The sequence below is a fragment of the Dryobates pubescens genome, chromosome 24 (assembly GCF_014839835.1).
Source record: "Dryobates pubescens isolate bDryPub1 chromosome 24, bDryPub1.pri, whole genome shotgun sequence".
Taxonomy (NCBI): domain Eukaryota; kingdom Metazoa; phylum Chordata; class Aves; order Piciformes; family Picidae; genus Dryobates; species Dryobates pubescens.
In genome coordinates, this window is record NC_071635.1 from 1,391,560 (window position 1) to 1,399,174 (window position 7,615).

Genomic DNA, 7,615 nt, shown 5'->3' on the forward strand with positions numbered 1-7,615 from the left:
CATTTGTTTCTGCTAAACAGTCAAAGAATGTACACATGAAGCTTTCATGTGGTTATCAGTCCTTGGAAAGCTTCTCTCATGACTACCATATGTTTTGAATACTCACTGTGCCTCTGCCCAAGACTGAACAGTGACAAGATGTGGGGAAAAAACCACCACTGACATTTTAGGGAACTGGAGTGTAACACCACTTAGCTGCTCCTAGGCACAATCCTTCTATTAAGTTCCATATACATATGCACTAGATGCACCATACTTTTATTGACTTCTATTCATGCTATTTATTATGACTCTGAGATAATGCTCTCCGAACTTCAAGGATCACTTTCCAAACTTCGGCCCTTCTCTTGGCTGCCTCAAGACACAGGGACAGTCAAACACAGCCGAGGCAGTGCCAGCAGCCTGGGTTTGAAGGGAGCTGCACGGAATGATGCAAGCCTTCATGCTTGGTACTGCTAAAGGAGGAGATCGCCTAGAAGCACCAGGCTCAGAAAAGCCTACCCTGACAGTGCGAAGCCTTTGATGTCCACATCTCGGCCCTCTGCAAAACTAAGGGAGTGACGGCCGCCTCGAGCCGCTCTCCCCGTTGGCAGCCCCGGGAAGCGGCGCAGCCAGCCTCCGCCGTTCGCGCCGCCGGCACCAGGGGGCTCTGCCCGCCCGGACATGCCGCCTGTGGCGGGGCTGCTGCGGAGCGCCCGGCGCCGGCCCCCTGCCCCGCACGCTTTAGAGATGTTTGTGCGCATTGATAAGGTCCTCCTGAGGAGCGCCGGGGTGAAGCGCTGTATGTAAATGCAAGATGTTACAGTACAGGTCTCTCTGGAGCCTTCTCTTCTCCAGACTGAAGAACCCCAACTCTCTCAGTCTGTCTCCATAGCAGAGCAGCACCAGCCCTCTGCTCATCCTCGTGGCCCTTCTCTGGACACCTTCCAACACCTCCAGATCCTTCCCATAACAGGGGCTCCAGAACTGGATGCAGCACTCCAGGTGTGGTCTCACCAGAGAGGGGCAGAGGGGGAGAATCACCTCCCTCGCCCTGCCTTCTTGCGAAGATCAAGCAGCTGGTGTGCTGATCGCAGCCGGGCCCGTAGCAAGCGCTTCTGGAGAGCTTGTTTGCCCTCCGTGTTATGGGGAAGCCCAAGTCAGATGGATCTTATTGGGACTCACAGGCCTGTGCCCTGCAGCTTGCTGTGGGTGGATGCGATGTACAGGCACAAACGCTTCTTAGTGTGCTCCTGGAACACGAGGACCTTTCAGGAGGATACTAAAGAGCTGGTTATTTGTTACAGATGCTCTGCAGCTGCAGAGAGCAGGACTGGTGGCCCACTTTCAACGCAGAGAAACATTTTTAGCTATGTGTTTCTGAACGTCTAACAAACCAACGTGCTTATTTTGAAACACATGTAATTTGGTATTTTGTACTCTTACTATTCATATGTGACCGTCTTTCATGGGAAACCCATCAAAGAAACCATCATCCTAGATCAGTGCTGCAGAAATCTAAACAACTCACGGCCCAGCCTAGTTCCTGTGGGTTTTGAGAACAACCAAAGCCCAAGTGTGTTTGTTGCATCCAATCTATAGACCGAGGACTTCAGCCGTAAGCAGCGTAGTTCAGTGCTGGCTGCTTGCAGGGAGAGCTGTCTGTAATGATAATACCTATTCAGCTCTCAATGTGAAGGATAAAATACCTGTGGCAATTGAATCAGCTTTCAAGTGTGGCTGAAAATATCTGGGTATGACTTAAGCATTTGCTTTGTGAATAAATGGCAGAGACCAACTTCAGCAATCATAGCACCAGAATGATTTTTAGATGAAAGCAAAGCATTCACTTGCACTGGCAATTGCCTGTGAGACATCGAGTCCACAACATTCACTCAGTTTACAGCACTGCTAAGGCAGAAGTATTTCCCTTTCTTTTGTTCAATTGTGAATCCTTCTGAACCATGTACTGCATGCTGGAGAAGCATAGCTTTCTGCAAGAAGATGCAGCAAATTGTCTTTTCTGAGGATTTAAAACCCAAGTTTGACCCTTATGCCAGTAACAGTCACAATCTGCTGCAAGAACTAAATGGCTTCAATGGGGTCACTTTCCTTAGGACTTCTCCTTTTTTTGTATTAAGGAGGATGAATAGGGATTGTGTGTGGTTGGGAAACAAATTCTGCTACTTCCAGCTCACCTGGAAACATCCTACCTAGAAAACATCCTACACTTCAGAGTAGTGCCAGGATCTGGGATATTGGGGTTCCTGCAAGTTGCAGCTGTTGTTTCAAAGTAGTCTCATATTTATTTCCATCCATCTGCAGACATGTTTCATAATAGAGATCTGATTTTTAAGAGGAGATGAATACAGAGACTGCCAGTCCCAGATGTGCCACCGACATTTGAGCCATTTTTGCCCTTAGCTGGAAGCACATCTGAGTCATCCTCTGAGTAAAACACAGCGTCTTCCTGCAACAGATGTACACTCCCATGCCTCAGCCCTCACATCTTCCAGTCAGTCCCACTTTCTTCCTCAGCCTGTTCCCAATCCCATGCTTCCCTTTCCTTAGCACTTCCCAGCAATTCAGTTAATGGGACATAGCCTCAGCCTGGGGGCTATCCTGGCAGTAAAGGCAACTGGTTCTGGTTAGAAGGGAAAAGGGCAGGAAAAGGGGCAGGGTGTAAGAGAAACTCTAGTTCAGAAATCACATTTATTAGTCAGCTCAGCTTCTGATTTCTGTCATCACAAGGGAAAGGCCCAGACACACTTGATCATAAACAAGGTGGGCTAAGCTTATCCTGACAGGGACCACAGCAGCTGTGATAACAACAGGAATAGCCTATCTGAGCAAGCCTGAAACAGGAGATGTGTTTTGAGAAATACACCCTTTGCAACTGGACTCAACAGTTTAGCAGAGCTCCACTTCATAAAAGCAATTAGAATATTGGGAAAAACCTCCAAAACATTTACCTCGGGATCCACATTTATGGTCTTCCTATTGCTTTTGTTCTTGAGGAGTAGTCCACAGGCATTTTCTACAGTCACTTGGTAATTCAGGCTGGAATTTGATGTGCTGACATTTCTATCCCTGTGAAAATGTGAAACAGAAATGTTCTGCTTTTAATGGATGTCATTCTTCCTTCTTAAAGGGCAGATTCTGACCTCCTTACTCATGCTGAGTAGTTCCTGATTCCACAACAGCCCTTCTGAAAGGCAGAAAGATTCACTGAGTAGCAGAAGTCTACTAAATATTAGAAAACTCATCCAAATGTGGTTTTACATATCTGATCTCTGGCAAACCAAAACTGAGGCCCCTAGTTGTCTCCTCCTCTGTTCAGTGCTAGCCTACTACAGGAGTACAGGTTATAACTAGTGGGAAGTGGTAGTGCTCGAGAACTACTACTGTGATGGACACAGCTCTGGAGACCACCTGACAGTGCTTCCTGGACCACCACAGATCTGCAAGCCAGATGTGGGAAGTGATGGTTTCCCCTCAGGATGTCACTGGAACTCTCTTACTGCCTTAGTGTTTTCCTTTCTCTTGTTTTTGTGTGTGTGTGCTATGGCTGCTGACATCAAGTGAGCTGGACAATCACTTTCTTGGAAGCAAATCCTTGGCAAGGTTACAAGCAGGATTTTGATGCCTTACCCTCTGATCTTCTCCCTTTTGCCTTTGTTCCACAGTGGGAAATGAGCTGTGGTGGAAGAGCTTTGTACACAGCTCGTTCCAGGGATGGAAATGCCATGGTGCATGAGGCCTGGGCAGACTGGAAAAGCACTTCAGACCCTGAACAAACTGAGGGTTGTCAGTCACCATCTGACCAAAAGAAAAGGTGTGCATCTGCAGGGTGAGAGCTTTGTTGTCCCAACTTACTATTTACTATTTAAATCAGCAAAATCAGAGAGACAGAACACAGTGTAAAGGTGTTTATGTCTATGTTGGCCCTACCTTTGATCCCATGGGGTTAGATTATACTACCCTACTCTTTCTTCCCCTCAGGATAAGGATTGGTTCCTTGATTCAGTTCTCTGTTTTTCTTTCCCACCCACACATACACAAAGATAAAACCATTCCCTATAGCAGACTGGGACTTCAGTCAAAAACTAATTATAAACAATGATGGTTCAACAGCTTTCTTCAGCTTGTGGTTCTGTGAATTTGTGATGCAAACTATCTGGCTTCTGACCCTCTCCTGGTAATTTACAGACTAGCCTGCTTTAGTTGGGCAGCAGCAGAAGGGTGTAGACAAGGGAGATGGGGGCATGCAGGACAACAAAGACAACTGGAATAGGGAATAAAGAGAAGCAGCAATTCCTTTATGCTGGTGTTCTCTTTCTCTCTGCCCTCTGGTAGAGTGCACTTTTGATCATTCTAATGGGGGGAATTGGCATTTTGCATGGGCTTGCCAAATACGACAAAGTAGCAACACCCTTGGATAGGATTTGGCCCCACAGTCTTTCCACTGCTTCCTGCTGCAAACCAGGCCAGTGCCTCCCTGGGACACAGCTCTACACCACCCACTGGTTCTTGGTAAAATGCAACTCACAGACCTTAAACAAGAAATAGCTGGGGTATTTTCACCTAAGAAAGCCAAAGGTGCTGAGTTTTGCGTTTATTTTTCACCTTGAGGCAGCTTTCACTAAATATATTTACCAAACAATTGACAGGGTAGGGTGAGATGTGTCACAGCACTTTGGAAGACCAAAGCAGTTTGACTTGTCCCCAGCTACTGTGCACAACAGCCATTCTGGTTATTCCCCCCCCTTACCTGTGCTGTATTGCCACTACTGAATTAACACCTTGCAGCATGTAGCCACAGTCAAATGTCTGACTACCTTGCAAACAGCCTGTAAATCGGGAGTAACTCCGAGGAACTTGCAGAAATGAGCACCTGGCCTATAGGGCAAAGCTATGCCTGTGTTTCCTCAACAGTGGAAAACCAGAGCACTGTCCACTACACATCCAGGAGTCAGCAATAGACAGCAAGGGTCTGTGATGGCCTCTTCATATGATTAGTACTGTGGGTAACGAGGTCTCTGCCTCTCATCTGTAACTTCCCTGCTCAGAACTGGCAGAGTGAGAGAGTAGATGTTTAGCACTACAGCCAGAAAAAAATCTTTACAGCTGTTTTGGCCTTGCCTTTGCCATTTAGCTAATGTGTAGCTCAGTGCATCTCATTAGTGAACTTGGGAAACAGCCTCAGCAGCAGCAGGATCTGCAATGACATCACTGCAGACAGTTTCACAGATGCACACTGCACCAGCTAGTACCAGACATGTCTGAACCTAGAAGAGATACAACTTCTCCCCCTTGCTCAAATCTGGACAGCTCCTGCAGCAGCTCTGTGGCAGGCACCAGCACATTCTCTCTGCAGTTCTTGGACCCAGCCTTTCCTTTGCACATCTCCCAAGTAATAATGGAAGCTCTGGAATCCATGCAAAGCTGGTTGCATAAGGGATGACACTCACCCAGTATGTTCAACAAGCACAAGACAAGAACTAAGACATCCCTGCTAGTCATCAGGACTGCAAGTGCTCCATGGCAATAACACTTACGAAGAGCAAGACTTTGAAAATACCTCCCTGAGCTGTTGTCTCTCCTTTTTCATATGGCTTTAACAGCAAATTGGGTTTTTTTTCTCCTTTTCCTTCACTTCATTAATTTTTATTAAGCATAAGTGAGATTCAGCAAGAGCTGGGGAGGAGCATGTCTGTGCTTATCCTCTGTGCTTGTGACTCCACAGCAAAAGGATGAACTCAGCATTCCATGGAAGGGACTAGATCCTGACCCAACACCACAAAACCAGTACTGTGAGGATGCACAGACAGCCAAGCCCTCAGCACATGAGGATATGCTCCACACTGAGTGCAGGGAAGTGTCTGGGGGAGCATGGAAGTGGGCTTTAAGCCTGCTTTCTTTTAACACACACTCACAGAATTGTCAGGGCTGGAAGGGACCTCAAGAATCATACAGTTCCAACCCCCCTGCCATAGGCAGGGACACCTCACACTAGACCAGGTTGTTTAGAGCCACATCCAGCCTGGCTTTAAATACTTCCAGGGATGAGGCTTCCACCACCTCCCTGGGCAACCTGTGCCAGTCTCTCACCACCCTCATGGGGAAGAACTTCTTCCTAACATCCAATCTGAATCTACCCACTTCTAGTTTTGCTCCATCACCCCTAGTCCTATCACTACTCAATATCTTTGCTGTTCAGTGTATCATTATTTGAACAAATAACAGGGCTTCCATTATTAAAACATTTTCTGTTTCCTTGTGTATTTTCACTGATGTGAGAATTATCATTAATCAATTGTGAGTTTTTCATTAGAATTGTCAAATGTTGTGAAAATTCTGACCCTATCAGTTTGGGGCTGAAAAAGTTAGGTATTACAGGTTGTAGCATTCTGTTGTGAGAATAAATTTGAACATTCCATTAAAAACAACCAACCACCCAGCATCTCTTCTTGCCTCACTAATTCAAGTGAGTGCTTTGTATGGTCCTATTGGCTGCAAAGAGCATTAAGACCAGAAGAAATACCTTTCCCTCCCCACCTTAAATGTCAGCCCATGCTTCTCCCACCACTTCTCCTGCTGTTCTTCAGGAAATACTTTCCGTGTGGCTGCACGCCGTGCGATCTGCCTGTGCACAGAAAGCCATAAATCCATCTTAACAAATGTTTAGCCCAGCTTTTGAACCTCTTGGAGAGCATGGTATCAGTATCCCACAAACCCCAGGCTACAGCAGTGGAGCAGAGAGAGCTAGCCAGAGATCATGTCCTGCTAAAGAACATTTTGATCCGCGGCGGTAATGAGAAGCAGCGCTGCAGGCAGGTTTCCTCGGTGGCAGCTCCAGTGTGTAGGTGCAGGTGCACTGCCCAGACGGAGTGCTGAAATAATGCACTGCTGGCGCGGCCGGACTCGGCTTGGCTCGGCACGCACAGCTTTTGCATCCAAACCTTGTTACTAGATCGGCCTGGAATGTCATTCCAAATCCATAGTCTCCAGGAATTAATCAAGAAAGGAGGCCAGCAGGAGGGGGGATAGTCTGCTTAAAACTCACAGCAGAGGAAAAACATACCCTCCCAAAATGTCCTATCCGTGAGAAGAATTAAGTGGCTTTCCTAGCTTGTGGTCATTTTCAGAGACACAATAAAAATAAGCTCTGGGACCCACACAGTACCTGCAGTTAAGTTGTCATCACATGCATATGGATGGTATCTTTACTATTGCAGTGCATTACATTATTTCCTTAAACTGGTTTTGTACTTCAGTCCCTGGAAAAGCACCAGAAGAATTTACAGGGGCTGTGAGACTCGGGCTGCGCTGAACAAGCCCCGTTGGGCTCACTTGGAAATGCCTGGGAACTCCCTGCCACTCAGCTGTTAAGCCGGGCATAAAAGGGAGAATTAAGAGCTCTGCGAGCAGCGCTGAGTGGCCGCCGTGACCCGAGCTGCAGGCTCTGGAAACAAGGAGGGCTGCTCCTACCCTGCAGGAACAGCACGGCAGCAGCCCTGGGTGAGAGCTGTGCCACTGTCACACCACAAGCCAGCATCAGAGAGCATGCGATGGGGCTCAGACTGTGACACTTGTGTTCCACGAAAGCAGAGACACACAGACTTATTACAGAGCT